Source organism: Lolium perenne, chromosome 3 (genome assembly GCF_019359855.2).
Source record: "Lolium perenne isolate Kyuss_39 chromosome 3, Kyuss_2.0, whole genome shotgun sequence".
NCBI classification, from domain to species: Eukaryota; Viridiplantae; Streptophyta; class Magnoliopsida; order Poales; family Poaceae; genus Lolium; species Lolium perenne.
In genome coordinates this window covers 190,562,923-190,582,487 of record NC_067246.2, presented here as the reverse complement: position 1 = coordinate 190,582,487, position 19,565 = coordinate 190,562,923, and positions in this window count along the sequence as shown.

The window sequence follows — 19,565 nt, the reverse complement described above, 5'->3', positions numbered from 1 at the left end:
CCTTGGTGTGCTGATCATCCTCGTCGTTGCCGACGTCGCTGCCAGACACCTGATTCATATCAAACGAAAACTATGAACGAATGAGTTGCAACATAACAAAGTTAGGAAAAACGGCGGCATCCTCAGTTAGATTGAACACGATTATATATCTACAGGGACGGGGTCAGCGAACCAAAGTTCATGCACAACAGATTTGTACACAGCAATGGTTCGCTGAACCCACTCTGTACAAATTTGTGCCCAACGATTCATCATAGGTAAAGAAATAAATTTCAAATCTGAATAAATTAACCGAACGGCCGAACCCCAAATCTTAACTGATTGAGATCACATGATTACTTGCATAAATTAACCGAACGGCCGAACCCAAATCTTAACCCTAAATGTTAAATGATTGAGATCCCATGATTACTTGCATAAATCAAGAAGGGATCAAATCAAAATAGAATAAAATCGACGCAAATATTAACTCAATACTCATCCTACCTACAGATCGGCACTAATAGTTACTAGGGAACCAACAAAAATAGGGTTAAAAAGGAAAGGGGAACAAAAAAGGGAGCAAACCGTAGTTACCTCGTTCCAAGGGTCGTCCATGCAGGTGTCGTAGGGGATCGTCGGACAAATGTACGGCACCTGCTCATAGGGGTCCCATTCTGGCGGGATCTGACCGCCACCGGTGGCAGCCTCCGATGCACCGGCGGCGGCGATGGCCGTAGAGGGGACGACGTCGAGCATGGAGGCGCCTCGCTTAGAGGGGATGACATCGAGAACGGAGGACAAATTCGCATTCTCCTTGTCCATCGCCGGCAGAGGAGAGGGAGAGGTTTTTTTCTTTGGAGAAGATGATGGGAAGTCAGAGGCGGCGTTGCGTGAGGGAGTGAGAGTGACAGTGAGATAGTGCGAGGAGGCGAACATGGAGAGGCATCTATAAAGGCGAGGGGTCCTAAATGCGACCCACGTCCTACGCGTGCACGGTTGCACGTCTACACGTCTTCGACTTCTGCACCACGACACGCGTCCACGATTGCACGTCTTGAACTTCTCCACCGCGATCCGCGTCCTACGCGTCAACAATTGCACGTCTTCCACTTCTGCACCGCAACACGCGTCCTCGAGTCTAACCCTCGAAATTTAGATATACTCAGGTATACCCTCGAGTCTTATACTAGCATTTTTTATGTGCTCAGTTTTCCCCTTGAGTGACAATACTGGCTAGTGCAATATACTCAGTTATACCCTCAAGTGGATGGTCAACAAATGGATTAAGCTAGTTAAATGAGTCATTTAATATGCAAAAAAATTCAAAAAAGATAAAACCATAGTGGCACTTACTCATGGAGTCTTCTTACGCGACTGCCACGTTGGGAACCATAACAATCATAGATAAATCAAGTTTTACCACAAATTGCCACTTCTCAAATCACCTAGTAGCTATGAAGTTACTTGGATTTCCACAATAAGCCCTTCCCAAAACAGCTTTCCACAAAACATAGCCCTTCCCAAAACAGCTTTCCCCAAAACATACTTTGTCTGAATGAGGCCACAATTTTCACACTCATGCATATTTGTATTGCAAATAGTTTGAGGTAGGCCAAGATGGGTTTCATTGTACAAAACACACATTTTTCATTTTTAAAATCTCATATTTGAATCCCTTAGTCTGTTTACTACTCACGTGCCCTTGGTTTCTTGATACTACTCAGTTTTTCCCTCTCCCTTCACAAATTCTCACAGACGCCCAACCTTGCCCTGATTGGTCTAGCCCTTGTCCCGCTGATCGTTCCCACCGACCGTTGATCGTATGATCTAACGGGCAGGATAACCCCCCTCTCTCTCTCTGATCGGGGCCAACCACCCTCTCTCTTTCTCTGTCGGTGGCTAGCTTCCACCCTCTAGCAAGTTTGGTTTTCTGTATTATTTTTCACGCGCTAAAAATTATAAACTCTTTTAGGCATTACTTTTCTTTTAGGGAATATAGTTTGGGATATAGTTTTGGTTATTTTAAACGTCCCAAAAATGGTATAATTTTGGTATAAACATGAGGCATACATATTTGTGGGATTTCGGTGGATGCATTATTTGTCACCCCTCTAACAATTATCAACTTTCTTTAGCATTCCTTTTCTTTTAGGGAATATAGTTTTGGTAATTTGAAACGGCCCAAAAGTGGTACAATTTTGGTTGAAACATGAGGCATACATATTTGGCATTTTTGGGGGATTTTGGTGAATGGATTATTTATCACCCCTCTAACAATTATCAACTTTCTTTAGCATTCATTTTCTTTTAGGGAATATAGTTTTGGTAATTTAAAACGGCCCAAAAGTGGTACAATTTTGGTTGAAACATGAGGCATACATATTTGGCATTTTTGGGGGATTTTGGTGAATGGATTATTTATCACCCCTCTAACAATTATCAACTTTCTTTAGCATTCCTTTTCTTTTAGGGAATATAGTTTGGGATATAGTTTTGGTTATTTGGAACGTCCAAAAGTTGTATAATTTTGGTATAAATATGAGGCATACATATTTGTGGGATTTCGGTGAATGCATTATATGTCACCCCTCTAACAATTATCAACTATCTTTAGCATTCCTTTTCTTTTAGGGAATATAGTTTTGGTAATTTGAAACGGCCCAAAAGTGGTACAATTTTGGTTGAAACATGAGGCATACATATTTGGCATTTTTGGGGGATTTTGGTGAATGGATTATTTATCACCCCTCTAACAATTATCAACTTTCTTTAGCATTCCTTTTCTTTTAGGGAATATAGTTTGGGATATAGTTTTGGTTATTTGAAACGTCCCAAAAGTGGTATAATTTTGGTATAAACATGAGGCATACATATTTGTGGGATTTCGGTGGATGCATTATTTGTCACCCCTCTAACAATTATCAACTATATTTAGCATTCCTTTTCTTTTAGGGAATATAGTTTTGGTAATTTGAAATGGCCCAAAAGTGGTATAATTTTGGTTGAAACATGAGGCATACATATTTGGCATATTTGGGGATTTCGGTGAATGGATTATTTATCACCCTCTAACAATTATCAACTTTATTTAGCATTCCTTTCCTTTTAAGGAATATAGTTTGGGATATAGTTTTGGTTATTTGAAATGTCCCAAAAGTGGTTAATTTATGTATAAACATGAGACATACATATTTGTGGGATTTCGGTGAATGCATTATTTGTCACCACTCTAACAATTATCAACTATCTTTAGCATTCCTATATTCCCTAACACTTATTTGCCCTTATTTTTTTTGGTAATTTCGATGAATGCACACACTAACTTTGAAAACAACTACAAGTACATTAAACTGAATAATGGATTTGTAACAAGGGATCCCTTGTAACAACTTCTGGCGCCTGATGAGCAATGATAAGAAGCCGATCGCAATTATACAACAAAAAAAACAACCAACCATCAGATTAGCTTGCTTCTTCAACTCGATCAGCTGCCTTAACTGCTTGTTTATTTGTCTTTAATTCTCCCTTCACTTCCACCAGTTCTGCATTGGGAGCATTAGGCATAATCGGAAGGGCTCCTCTCTCCGCCGCATTCTCTACAACAAGTCCCCCTCCCAAATTGCGCTCCCCAATAGCGCCAATTGATTTCTGCAATTGAAGCCTCTGAACGTACACATCGATCCACTCGAAATGCCTGCATTTCTTCAGGATATGAAAACAACAACGTGAACCCTAAATCCCAAATTCGAGGGAATAACAAGAAAATCAAGAGAAAACAGAGCAATTGGAGCGAGATCTAACCTTATCCCCCTCTCTATATGGCAAGCTCTCGCATGCAAGGAATTCACGCCCACGGTTGTCGTTGTCGTCCATCTTACAGATCGACCGCTTCAGAGGCTCCTGGCGTGGGCAGTCAAGGCATCTTGTCAAAGGCACGGGTCCATACTGTGGCCATGAAGAACGGGAGGTCGAAGAGAAACTAGACATCACCCGCCTGCCGGAGAAGAGCTACCGCTGGCGGAGAAGAAGAACAATGGGGCGCGGGGAAAGAAAGGGGAAGCAATAGCACGGGCACGGGGCTAGCTCGGGCTCCCATTTTGCAACGGTCACCTGGGTAAGCTGTGGGTCCGGCGCGCTAACGTGGACAAGTTGTGGGTCCCACGATGATCTGGATAAGTGGAGATGTGTCCACTGCGGGGCACCAACAACGGCCCCACTAACGGTCAGCTTAACGGGATTCCTCCCGTCCGAGCTCCTTGAGAGGGTTTCAGACAAGAGCTTGGGAAAAACTGAGGAAAAACTAAGCGGCTGGGGGAAAACTGAGCACAACTAAGGACCCGAGGGCACAAAAATAGAAAGCCCTAAATTGTATCGATATATGAGGACCTAACTCCCTTGCATTGCCAGGCGAGTTGATCTCCGTGTTTCTCTCATGGTACCAATAGGACATTACTACTAACCAATTATAATATATAGATAATAAAAATTAAAAAAAACTATCATTTTTGTATACTTTTCCCGTTATATTTCTACCACATGTATTATTCAATCGGTCGGATCATATAGATATCTCTTCAATATAACATAGGTCATTGAAAAGATCCCGGATGACTCACTAGAGCCTAAAAGCTGGTGCGTTTGGTAGGCTACACGCTTTTCTTGGCTCAGTCTGGCGGTGCTGGGGTGGGCATGGTTAGGCAAGAACATGGACTGGGCCATCTTACAGCATCTCCACTCGCTCTCCCCAAAGGCCCCCAATATCCGATTTAGGGGCGTCATCGCAGAAAAGGCACCCAACCGCGATCCTCAAGTTTGTTTTTCCTCCGGCGCGGCCCAACTCTTCACCCGACGCCCCCAAGCCAAACCCAATCTACATGGGGGCTAGCAGGGGCGCCGGCGGGGCGAGAAAACGCCATGGGCCAGCCCTATCGACGACCAGAGCCAAAAACATCTAAACATTTCCCCCCTTCTCGCCCCGCGACTACTGTCGCTGCCGCAACTACCCCTCAACGCGACGGACCATTGCCGCCAGTGGTATGGGGAGGGCGAGTGGAGATGCTCTTATGCACCTTGTTTGATATCCAGCATGAAAATGGCTTGCATTGATTGGGCCACTATCCGAACTTGTTTGGTAGGCTGTGCATCTCCTATTTGGTCCTTGGAGTGCAAAATAACTTTGTTTGGGTGAGCTAAAATTCTAACTCTACAACTACGAACAAAAATGTGAGATAGTCCAATATCACTCCTCACAGATTAGCTTGATTCTTTTTAGCTTATTGTTATTAGCATTCTTTGCTTGAAACATATGGTGGATGATGTACTCAAGGTTTCTCTTTTCCTCATTCATAGCCTCCTTTTTATGATCCCAATTCCCCTTTCTCGCCTTCATAATCTTTGCTTGAGATTTATGCACTTGCTTGAGCATATGAATCTCATCCTTCAACTACTTACTCTCCATCTCCCCAACTCCTTCTCAGCAATTGAAGTGATGTCCTTAGTCCGATCCAAGTTCTCCTTCACAACTCTTTTCTCAGCATCATCCATCAGTTTCTTCACTTCAACAACAAGACTAGTATATTTCTTCTCAATCTTGATCTTCTCAGCATCTATCTCTTCACCAAATTTGCATTGCCAACCCTCTCGTCAATCCCTGTCAACAGCCATTCTTGATCCACCCTGTAGGGATTCGTAGCATTGAAAACAAAAAAATTCCTACCGCAAGAACGAATAACAAGCCAAGATCTAATCTAGTAGATGGTAGCAACGAGGTGAAGATCAACATACCCTTGAAGATTGCTAAGCGTTAACGAGATAATTCTCGTGGTGGATGTAGTCGATCACTTGCCGCTTTCAAAAGCGCGTAGAAGATCTTGATGGTGCCACAATCGGGCAGCACCTCCGCACTCGGTCACACGTACGGTGTTGATAAAGACATCCTTCTCCCCGTTCCAGCGGGCAGCGGATGTAGTAGATCCTCCTCGAAATCCCGCCAACACGACATCGTGGTGACGGTGGTGGTGGATAACTCCGGCAGGGCTTCGCCGTAAGCGCTGCGGGAGAAGTAGGAGGAGGGAGTAGCTAGGGTTTTGGGAGAGGGGGGTTGCTTGGGCGCCGGCCTGGGATCCCTTTGGTGGTGCGGCCAAGGTGTGTCCAGCCCCCTCCCTCTCACCCTCATTATATAGGTGGAACCCCCAAGGGTTTGCCCAAAATCCAAATAAGAGTCCAACTCAAAAACTTCCATATTGGTGAAACCTAGGGGAAGTGGGACTCCTCCCTTTCCTTCCTCTATGGATGGCCATGGTGGTGGAGTCCACCATGGACTCCACATTCCCCTTTGGTCGGCCTAGGGTTGGTGGAGTCCATACGGGACTCCACCTTCCATGGTGATTTCTTCCGGAAGGTTCTAGAACATTCTAGCGCCTTCCATAAATGCCCCGGATCATTTCCAAACTTGGACAGTGACTTCCTATATATGAATCTTATTCTCCGGACCATTCCAGAACTCCTCGTGATGTCCTGGATCTCATCCGAGACTCCGAACAACATTCGAACTCCATTCCATATTCCGTATCTACTTAAAACGACATCAAACCTTAAGTGTGTCACCCTACGGTTCGAGAACTATGCGAACATGATCGAGACTCCTCTCCGATCAATAACTAATAGCGGGACCTAGAGATCCATAATAGCTCGCACATATTCAACTATGACTTCGTGATCGAAAGAACCATTCACATAAAATAACAATTCCCTTTGTCTCGTGATATCTTACTTATCCGAAGTTTGATCGTCGGTATCTTCATACCTAGTTCAACCTCGTTACTGGTAAGTACTCTTTACTCGTACCGTGATATGATATCCCTTGTGAACCAGTCACATGCTTGCAAGCTAATTGGATGTCATTCCACCGAGAGGGCCCAGAGTATATCTATCCGTCATTAGGATGGACAAATCCCACTATTGATACAAGTGCCTCAACCCTATACTTTCCGAACACTTAATTCCACCTTTATAACAACCCATTTACGCACTAGTGTTTGGTGTCATCAAAGCATCCATCCGGTGTAGGTGATTAACATGATCTCATGGTCGAACGATTAAGTTACTATGCATATTAAAGCTTGAAGCATAAAGAACTAAATGACTTGATCATATGCTACGCTTACTATGGGTGTATATCCATCACATCATTCACATAATGATATGACCTTGTTATTAATAACATCCAATATTCATGATCTGGAAACCATGATCATCTATTAATCAACAAGCTAGTTTAACAAGAGGCTTACTAGGGACTCCTTTATGTTTACAAAACACACAAGTATTAATGTTTCTGGTTAATACAATTATAGCATGGGATGTAAACATTTATCATGAACACTAAGATATAACAATAAACACTTTTATTATTGCCTCTTGGGCATATCTCTAACAGTCTCCCACTTGCACTAGAGTTAATAATCTAGTTTACATTTGTAAAGATATAACACCTTGGCCTTCTGGTGCTTACCATGTTTGCTTATGGGAGAGGTTTCAGTCAACAAATCTGACATTCTCAGAAACGTATGTATTTTGCAATTCATTTGCGTCTCTACGCATTACTCAGTTTTTCAAATGAGTCGCCATAAAACGTATATGTTTGGTCTTCTGGTGGAACCTTAATTCCGCGGTCTGAAATATGTTACCAATATTGTCACATACAATATAGTTTCATAGTTCTGACATTAACAGAACTACACCAAGTTCTCAAAGAACTCTTCGACTCAAACACCTTTGATCATTGTCAAAACAATGAGATACTCTGCCTTCGTTTGTAGAATCTGTCACAATATTTAGAACTTATCTAAATCTAGCATAGACTCTTTCTAGCCCATTGTGTTACCTTTTAATGAACACTTAACTTAATTGAGATTGAAATTTCATTTTTATATGTGACCAAACTAATATCGGTGTAACACTTTACAACGATTCGTTTGTCATTACCCCATATAAAACTACATATTTATATCCTCGGCTCTGACAAAGCACTCAGGGGTATTCTTACTGTTCTCCAATGATCATCATATGAATCATTCTGATATATGCTCGTAACACCTTAGAGCATAGGACATCTGATTGTGTACATATTATTCGTGATCTAAAATCACTCATGTGTTTTTACTCATTGAGTGTCAAATACACTCAAGTATTGTTTAAACATCCATATGGAAAAGAACACCTTCTTAACGTTTTCATATTGAACTACTTCAATATTCATTCTATGTACTTTGACTTAAACTTATTATGCGTTTCAATCTATCTTCATAGATCTTGACGCTAAATATGTTTTTAGTCCATATCCTTTCATTGAAGTTGATTTTCAATGAAACCTTCTAATCATATCAAGTACATGATTACATTATTTATAATCAACGATATGTCATCTACATAAAGTATTATAAATATATCTCGGCGCTCCCACTTAATTTCTTTCAAATGCAAGCTTCTTCATCGTTTCTAATGAAATCATAACTCTTTGATTATTCATCGTGAAGATTCCAACTCCGTGATACTCACTTCATCTAGTGAAGTTTGTATACCTTTCTAGTATTCTACGGATTAGCAAAACTCTTAGTTGTATCTTGTATACACCTTTAATACACACTTCTGTCAAGGAATGTATTTTTCCATCCTACTAACATATCTTATAAAACAAATATGTAGCAATTACTAGAACAATCCACATAGACTATAAGCATCGCTGCTGAAGATCTTAATCTTATCTCAGTCAACTCTTTGAACTTTGTCATAAACAATCTTTTGACAAGTCGAGCTTCTTCAAGGATATTATATCCAAGTCTATTTATAGATCTATTTACTTTCAAAAAGTATTTTAGATACTATCTTGGATTTCATGGCTCTTAGCCATTTTAACAGAGTCGGGGCCCATCATAGCTTCTTTGTATGTTGTTGGTTTATCATTGTTCAAAATTAATCCTTTGTTCACAAATTATTTATTTGATCACAAAGTAAACCATATCTACAAGGTTCAATAGGTACTTCGATCTCCATGACTATAACACTTTGTAGACATGGGACCCATGATCGTCGTGGCCGCTTCTGGAACCATTTCTGATGCTGCGCTACTTTGATCATTATGCTCAGGTTCATCAACCTTATCAAGTTCTATTGTCCTCCCACTTAAAATACTTCGCTAGAAACAATTTCTTGGAAATAAGCAAGAAACATCGACAAACACTTTTGTCTTTGATTTCATAGTGGAAAGAATTCCCAATTTGTTCTCTGGGATAACCAACAAATACATTCATCCGATTTCGGTTGTAAACTCACTTACTTATACTATGCATACCAAAATTTTAAGAAAGGACTATTAGGGTTTATACCCATGCCATAACTCATATGGTGTCATTTCAACGGATTTATGTTGACGCTCTATTTAGTGTAAAAGCGGTAGTCTCTAAAGCATAATTCACAAAAATATAATGGCATATTTTATCTCATCATTAATCCAACAAGATTTCGATACGTCTTTCGAATACTCCATCATAAATATGGTGTTCCAAGAAACGTGAGTTGTGGAACAATTGCGTAACTCTCTTAGATGTTCGCTAAAACTCGTAATTCAAATATTTCCACCATGATCAAATCATAGATATTTGACTTCTCTATTACGATGATTTCCACTTCATGCTGAAATTTATTTGAATCTATTCAATTTTTTCAAACTTCTTCCTCATTGAATAAATATACCCATATATATACACTCAATTCATTGTTGGAAGTTTTCATGAAGTAGAAGAATCTTCCGCACACAACTATGCCCAATGAGCCACATACATGATCATGTATGTTTCCACTAAGTTAGTTGCTCGTTCAACTCTTGGCCTATGAACGGTATTTCAGTCATTTTCTTTAGAAAAGATTTGCAAGTGCCAAACGATTCAAAAATCAAATGACTCCAAAAATCCATTTGCATGGAATTTCTTCATGCATTCCTTTCTAACATGACCTAAATGGCGGTTCCACAAATAAGTGGAATTCAAATCATTTGCCTTATGATATTTTAGCGTCAGTGTTATGCATGTGTGTTTCATCATTAAGATTTATAATAACTTATCCATCGTACATGGACTACGGTCATAACTTTAAACAACTCATTGTTCTTATTTTACCAGAGCTAAATAACAATTATTAAGTCCTTTATTATATATCCGAAGGGCTAGGTAGAATGCCAACGACGAACATAATAACACTTTATTTTGTCCAGACGTGCATTATTACCACATTCCTTATCAGTCACTTAGGCCATTGTATTCTTGTATTGTGTTGTGTTGTATGACATCTCATACCAACCAATATGGTACAAATATCCAAGAAATTCATTATGTGACCAATAAAAGAATACATTCATAACATGTATATCATCTATATACACCTGAGCTAGACTTTCTTGTCTTTTCTTTCTTTCTGCCAAAATCCTTTTGTAGTTTCTCTTTCGACTTTCCTCATATTTCAGAAAACACTTCAACATCAATAACTTCTAGACTTGTTGGTCAAATACCAATAACCTTGAGGTTCACACTTTGAAGTTGATCATCACATGATAAGTGTTCCAGATTTTACTATTAGTAACTTTTAATGTAATGAACAATTTCACTCATCAAATCATGACAACTTCGTGATGAAGCTACTATGGCTTACATGGATATGCGAATAATGTTAGTACCCAACTAGTTGGAGGATCGGGACGCCTAGCGTCTTCAACCTTCGTACATTCCCATAAAACTTATGAGTTTATGTAGTCTCACTAAATTATATTGTATTATCTTGTAATAAGGTCTTAGATATCACATATATCTCAAACATTGCTTATTTCTGAAAACAAACTTTTCAGCTCCTTACTTTTCAAACGGATTTGAACATCAAGTTTCACGGAGACAAAATAATTTTAGATACTAATTGAAACCATTGCTTTTTGAATCAGCAATTTGAGGATTACCAAAAAATTGCTATAGGACTTAATCATTTCTTGATTCTTTAACAATACGGTACCAGTCCGTAAAGTTACTAGTCAGATCTAACAGTATTTCTATCTCAATTACAAGCCTAGCGCAAAGTAGAAAACGGATGCCAATTCTACAAAAATTTAATTCAAATACAATTTAGACTATGTTCAGGATAAATTGAGTTTACTATTAATTCTTAAATTAACTAGGTGAACTCCCACTCAAAACAATATCCCTCGCATTGTCTTAGTGATTACACGAACCAAATCCACTACACCAAGTCCGATCATCACGTGAGATGATGTAGTTTCAATGGCGAACATCAACATGATCATCATATCATCTATATGATTCATGCTTAACCTTTCGGTCTGCCGTGTTCCGAGGCCATGTCTGTACATGCTAGGCTCATCAAGTCAACCCTAGTTTCCGCATGTGCAATTCTGGCTTGCACCCGTTGTATGCACACGTTGAGTCTATCACACCCGATCATCACGTGATGTTTCGAAACAACGAGTCTTAGCAACACGGTGCTAACTAAGGACGAACACTTTATTATCTTGATTTTTAGTGAGAGGGATCATCTTATAATGCTACCGTCGTGATCTAAGCAATATAAGATGCATAAAAGGATTAACATCACATGCAATTCATAATGTGATATGATATGGCCCTTTAGTCTTTGCGCCTTTGATCTTAATCTCCAAAGCATGGACATGATCTCCATCATCAACAGGCATGATCTCCATCATCGTCGGCGTAGCATCAAGGTCCATGGTGCCGTCTTCATGGTTGTTCTCCCATGTAGCAACTATTACAACTACTTTGAAATAATACCTCAACATGAAATATAAAGACAACCATAAGGCTCCTGCCGGTTGCCACAATACAATAATGATCATCTCATACATATTCATCATCACATCATGGCCATATCACATCACCAAACCCTGCAAAAACAAGTTAGACGCCTCTAATTTGGTTTGCATATTTTACGTGGTTTAGGGTTTTCGAGTAAGATCCAATCTACCTACGAACATGAACCACAACGCTGATACTAGTGTTATCAATTGAAATAGTAGATTGAATCTTAACTATGGTGAGAGAGACAGAGACCCGCAAAGCCACTTATGCAATACAAGTTGCATGTCGAGCGTGGAGCAAGTCTCATGAACGCGGTCATGTAAAGTTAGCCCGGCCGCTTCATCACACCATACCGCAAGATGCAAAGTACACATAACAAGAAACAACAAAAGCATCAACTCCCACAAAACCATTGTGTTCTACTCATGCAACCAATCAATGCATAGACACGGCTGTGATACCACTGCAGGGATTTGTAGCATAGAAAACAAAAAATTTCCTACCGCAAGAATGAATAACAAGCCAAGATCTAATCTAGTAGATGGTAGCAACGAGGTGAAGATCAACATACCCTCGAAGATCGCTAAGCGTTAACGAGATAATTCTCGTGGTGGATGTAGTCGATCACTTGCCGCTTTCAAAAGCGCATAGAAGATCTTGATGGTGCCACAATCGGGCAGCACCTCCGCACTCAGTCACACATACGGTGTTCATGAAGACGTCCTTCTCCCCATTCCAGCGGGCAGCGGATGTAGTAGATCCTCCTCGGAATCCCGCTAGCACGACGGCATGGTGACGGTGGTGGTGAAGATCTCCAACAGGGCTTCGCCGTAAGCGCTGCAGGAGAAGGAGGAGGAGGAAGTAGCTAGGGTTTTGGGAGAGGGGGGTTGCTTGGGCGCCGGCCTGGGAGCCCTTTGGTGGTTTGGCCAAGGTGTGTCCAGCCCCCTCCCTCTCCCCCTCATTATATAGGTGGAACCCCCTAGGGTTTGCCCAAAATCCGAATAAAGGTCCAACTCAAAAACTTCCATATTGGTGAAACCTAGGGGAAGTGGGACGCCTCCTTTCCTTCCTCTATGGCCGGCCATGGTGGTGGAGTCCACCATGGACTCCACCTTCCCCTTTGGTCGGCCTAGGGTTGGTGGAGTCCATCCGGGACAACACCTTCCATGGTGATTTCTTCTGAAAGGTTCTAGAACATTCTAGCGCCTTCCATAAATGCCCCGGATCATTCCAAACTTGGACAGTGACTTCCTCTATATGAATCTTATTCTCCGGACCATTTCGGAACTCCTCGTGATGTCCTGGATCTCATCCAAGACTCCGAAAAACGTTCGAACTCCATTCCATATTCCATACCTACTTAAAACGACATCAAACCTTAAGTGTGTCACCCTACGGTTCGAGAACTATGCGAACATGATCGAGAATCTTCCTCGATCAATAACTAATAGCGGGACCTAGAGATCCATAATAGCTCGCACATATTCAACTATGACTTCGTGATCGAAAGAACCATTCACATAAAATAACAATCCCCTTTGTCTCGCGATATTTTACTTATTCGAAGTTTGATCGTCGGTATCTCCATACCTAGTTCAACCTCATTACTGATAAGTACTCTTTACTCGTACCGTGATATGATATCCCTTGTGAACCAGTCACATGCTTGCAAGCTAATTCATTCCACCGAGAGGGTCCAGAGTATATCTATCCGTCATTAGGATGGACAAATCCCACTATTGATACAAGTGCCTCAACCCTATACTTTCCGAACACTTAATGCCACCTTTATAACAACCCATTTACGCAGTAGTGTTTGGTGTCATCAAAGCATCCATCCGATGTAGGTGATTAACATGATCTCATGGTCGAAGGATTAAGTTACTATGCATATTAAAGCTTGAAGCATAAAGAACTAAATGACTTGATCATATGCTACGCTTACTATGGGTGTATATCCATCACATCATTCACATAATGATATGACCTTGTTATTAATAACATCCAATATTCATGATCAGGAAACCATGATCATCTATTAATCAACAAGCTAGTTTAACAAGAGGCTTACTAGGGACTCCTTTATGTTTACAAAACACACAAGTATTAATGTTTCCGGTTAATACAATTATAGCATGAGATGTAAACATTTATCATGAACACTAAGATATAACAATAAACACTATTATTATTGCCTCTTGGGCATATCTCCAACACACCCAACCCCAAATCCACAATTCTGTACCTCCTGCACATAACAACACAACCTGGTCACATATGGCTATGATAAACAAAGTTTGAATGTGTGGGAGATGCAGAGTAAGCATGGATTTGCTGATAAATGAGAAAGCGAAACTCTTTATATTACATTTTGGGAAGGACAAGCGTAGAATCTGCGGCCAATGTTGCTTCCTTCCAATGCAAAAATCTGACAGGCTCAAACTTGTGCCTGCGGCACACCTCGGGACAATCATGTGCTATGCCACCGAATGAGAGGTCTTTGATGAAGTATGGAGCATAATCAATGTCCGGGAATTCCTAGTACACACAAAATTGTAACCAATTCGAGTTTAAGGCACGCCCGAGCGTAAATTCCCAAATCGGTAACCAACCCTAACCATAAAAATAAATTGGAAAATTTTGAACCAACCTGTAGGGGCGACGGGGTCAAACTCTCGTTGTCATTCTAGCTCGACATGGCGACTTCGGGGCTCGGATGGACAACTCGACGACGAGGAGGCAGTACTGCCAGCGGCGCTCAACGGAGGATGTGAGGCACCGACTGCTAAGGCTCGAAGGGGGGAAATGTGCTTTGTAGTTTCAGCGGTGAGCGCGGAGTGAAGAATAAGGTGGGTTTCGACTAGAGGTGATGAAATTTCTCCCACCCCCTTTTTCGATGCACAGGTATCCCGCATGTGCCATGGTCAACTATGTTAATGCGGGGAGCTCTGCCTTTTGCATAGTGTGAGCGCACACAGAGGGTGGCTCACTAGGAATGGCCGAATTGGCCGTTGTCGTTGGGCCTGGCTGCGGGCTGCTTTAGACTTCATGCTGGCGCAGGCCAACAGAGCATGCGGGTAAACAAACTCTCGGTTTTCATCCGAACCGAGCCTGGTCGGGCCGTCTTCACTCTTCAGGCTATGAAACGAGCCTTGGGTGTTTTATATGTCACGAAATCTCTAGCGGCCCGATGCAAAACATACATCAAAAGTGCCTCTATGCGTTCGTTTGGGTCGGGCTGTTTTTTGACACAAATACAGTAGGGAAAGGCTCCCTACTGTGTCATTTTCTATTAAATAATGGGGTGAATATTTACAATGATGAAACACTTATTACATGCTCATAGGGTGTCAATCCATGATTGCATCCCTTCCTTAAGACTAGGCTTAGCTCTATGCATAGTTAGAGTGAAAGTGGTTCTAAATTTGCTAATACATCTTTGAATATTCGGCGGATTCCCATTGAATATAGCATCATTCCGTTGGTCCAACATCCTATGATCATTATTTCCATAAAGAAATCCAAGGACATTCTTCTTTTGGCATCTTTCATCATCTGATAGAGATCCAGATCAACATTCCATTCTATACCGAGAGCCCACCAGAAGCTTTGACTGAAAGTACACTCAAAGAATAAGTGCATATTTGTTTCCTCACGGCAAGTCTCACATAAGATGCAATCAGAGAACTCCACATAAAAGTGCTTGTGCTTCATCATCTCCTTTGTGTTGAGTCTACCATTGAGTAAGAGCCAGGCAAAGAATTTATGCCTAGGAATGTTACAAGTTTTCCATATTGAAGTAATGCAATCTGGTGGTGAATGATTGCCAATAAGTCCTTGTAAACTTTCTTTGTAGAAAAATTACTGCCCCAATTGAAAGACCAAATATCATCCATTGCTGTAATGCTTAAGTCCAGTAATTCCTGTTCCAAATTGTGTAGTTCTTCATGAGCAACAGTGCTGAGGGGAAGATGGAACATATCATATATATTCTCATTAGCATTTTCAATTGCCTTTTTGATTGTGATCTTTTGATTCTTAGCAAATGAGTGTAGATGGGGATATATGTCCTGCCTGATATCACTATTCCAACTGTCCTTCCATAGGATTACTGATTTCCATTATTTATATCCACCTCTGTCATCTCCTTGTATTTATCCTGAAAAGTCAAACAGTCTCTCCACCAGAAGGAGGCCTTTGTGCTGATTGTTTGTGGAGTACCTCTGTTTTCATAATAAGCATGCCATATCAATTTGACCCAAGGGATGTCTGCATTGTTATAGAATTTGTGTAGGTTTTTCATGAGAAGGGCCTGATTTTGTATTCTGAGGTTCAGGATTCCTAGCCCTCCCTGATCTTTTGGTTTGCACATCATGTCCCAGCTTGCTAAGCATTTTCCTTGAATTTTATTTTCTCTGTCAGACCAAAGAAACTGCCTTCCACTCTTTTCAAAGTGGACAAATATAGTGACTGGTACTTTAAAAGAACACATTGCATACATAGGTAGAGATTGAATCACTGAGTTTAATAATGTAAGCTTTCCATTATAGGACATCAGTGATGAAATTCCAGATAGCTTCTTATCAATTCTTGATATCATAGGCATAAGGTCAGATACTGATGGCCTTGTTGTGCCAAGAGGTAATCCCAAATATGTAAAGGGCAAGCTCTCAACCTTGCATCCAAATATATATGCCAGTTCAGTAGCTCTTGCATTATCAATATTGATAGGCACAAGTGTAGTCTTGTGATAATTCACATGTAGTCCAGTGGATGCACTGAATATTTGCAGAATATTCTTCAGGTGGATGAGTTGGTTATTATCAGCTGGCATAATCATAAGTGTATCATCTGCATATTGAACTATAGGAAATTTCTGTCCAAAATCATCAGCCAGTTGGAGATTAATAATTCCATTCTGCCATGCATCATTGATTGCACTTTGTAACAAATCTGCAGTGTTGACAAATAAAATAGGTGATAGGGGACCCCCCTGTCTCACACCTCTTTTGCAAATTATTTTCTTCCCTGGTACCCCATTTAACAATACTGATGTAGATGCTGAGTGTAAAATGTTGGATACAAGTTTGACCCACTTTTGTCCAAATCCTCTTGCTCTCAACATGCTAATAACTGCATTATAATCCACCTTATCAAAAGCCTTCTCAAAGTCTATTTTGAGTATAATGATGGGTCTCTTGGATAAGTGACATATATGTAGATACTCAAAAGTCCAACCAAGACAATCCTGAATATTCCTCCCTTTAATAAATCCATACTGATTCTGATGAACTAAAGAAATAATCTCTTTCTGCATTCTATTAGCCATAAGCTTTGTAATAATTTTGAGAGGTAGACTAACCAAAGATATTGGTCTAAAATCATTCATATTCTCAGGGTCTGCAACCTTAGGTATAAGAGTGATAAAGGCAGTGTTGATACTTTCCAGATTGATTTTCTCATTGTAGAAATCATCTATCAGTTTATAGAAGTCCTCTTTAATAATTTGCCAACACCTCTTCATGAATTTTCCATTAAAACCATCAGGCCCAGGTGCTTTATCAGTAGGAAATTCTTTTATAACAACATCAATTTCCTCCCTAGTGAAGGGAGTATCCAAATGTGTCAAGTCCCTTGGATGAATAATATTTTCAAGATTGATGTGCATTTGTGCATTTTCACTGACTCCCAATCTTTCCTTGTATGAGTCCCAAATGATTGCAGCTTTATGACCATGATTGTACACTACTGTCCCATCAGCAGCTTTAATGGAGGTAATCAAATTTCTTCTATAGCTCTTAGTTGCAATAGTGTGGAAGTATCTTGTGTTTTCATCTCCCAGGGTGGCCATCTGATTTTTGCTCTATTCTTCCAATAAATTCTTTTTGCTTCCAATAATTTTCTTGTATGATTATTCAGAATTCTCTGAAAATTCTTCTCCACAGTAGATAATCTTCTTTGATCCTCCAATCCATCCAAAAGAGCTAGAGTATAGTTGCACTTGGTAATAATTTTAGTCAAGTTAGAGAAATTTCTGCTCCATTTCTTCAGCCCAACTCTAAGCTTCTTGAATTTGCCATTTAACATAAGTGCAGAATCATTTCTGTAAGCAGCTGTTTCCCAATTTACTTTCACAATATCTAGAAATCCTTCAAAATCTACCCAATAGTCTTCAAATCTGAACAGGTTTGTTTTTGGAATGTCAGTACCAATTTGCACATGTATAGGGATATGATCAGACCCCATTCTTGAGAGTGGATAGGACAAAGTATTGGGGAATTCAGATGTCCATGAGGCAGAAGTAAACACCCAATCAAGTTTTTCCAAGAGTGGATTCTGCTGCATATTGCTCCATGTGTAAGATCTTGCCTTTAGTGGTATTTCTTCAAGATCATGAACTTGTATGACAGTGTTGAAAAGTAACATATTATTTGAGTCTCCTCCACTTCTATTCCTATCACCTGGATTTCTGATTAAATTAAAGTCACCCATAATCATCCAGTAGTGATATTCAGAGGAGTCAAGATCTGCCATCCAATTAAAGAAATCCTCTCTATTTTCATTGTGAGCAGGTCCATAGATGTTGGTTAGATACCAGATTTTGCCAGACATTCTACATTTGAGTTTCACAGTAACTTGAAAAATGCTTTGAGAAATAATTGTGCCCTCAAATAGATTCCCATTCCATATTGTAATAATGCCACCAGAACTACCACTTGAAGGAGTGTAAGCATATTTGTTGAACTTCTTGTGACAAAAGTTCCTCAGATATGATAATTCAAATTGTTCCCTTTTTGTTTCTTGCAAGCAAATAATATTGCAGTTGCATTCCTCCACTCTTTGTTTGATATCATCCCACCTTTCTTGAGAATTAATCCCTCTAATATTCCAGTTTAGTATATTCCATGAGATACTCATTTAATAAACTCTTCTGTGTGATATAAACAATCCAGTGGCAGCATAACTAACCACTCATAAAGCATATTATTCAGTGATATAATCCCTTTCAAGTAGTAATCATACACAGCAAAACAGACTGCCATAACCATGATATCAACACAGATCATAATTGCTGTGCGTTTATGTCCCCTCATACACCAAAAATCACCATTACTGACATGACAATAGCAGGAGCAACTCATAGAAATATTAATAATAACCATAGTATAGATATCCATTATTACAGGACCAAAATAAGTATTATTGCTGCCACCACATAAATGTCTGAAAGCATCACCAAATGTGACAAAAGATTTGTCACATATTACAAAAGTATTGTCCTCCATTAATGAAGAACAGCTGAAGCATGAAAGTAAACTAGGGATAACTAGGTTGTATAACAGACAACCCAACTGATCAGGAATAAGGTGGCAATACATTTAGCCACTTTTGTCAAGAAGCTTTTCATCAGTCACCTCACTAGGAGGGATCTGGCACTGATCCACTGCAATGTTCTGAACAATCTTGATTGGTAGTTCTGGAGGAGGAGGGCAGTCCTATCAATAATCTCCACATCAAATTCAGAGTTTAGATTTTTCTTAGCAACCTTAGCAGGTGCCTTTTTCTTCTCCTTTTCCTTTTCCTTGCCTTTTCCTTTTTAGCTTCATTCTGCTGCTCTTTCTCAAGCTCCCTTGCCATTGCTGCATCTGCAGCTTCTTTATCCTTGTAACCAGCAGAAATGACAGCAATTCTTTGTTGGAGATATGCCCA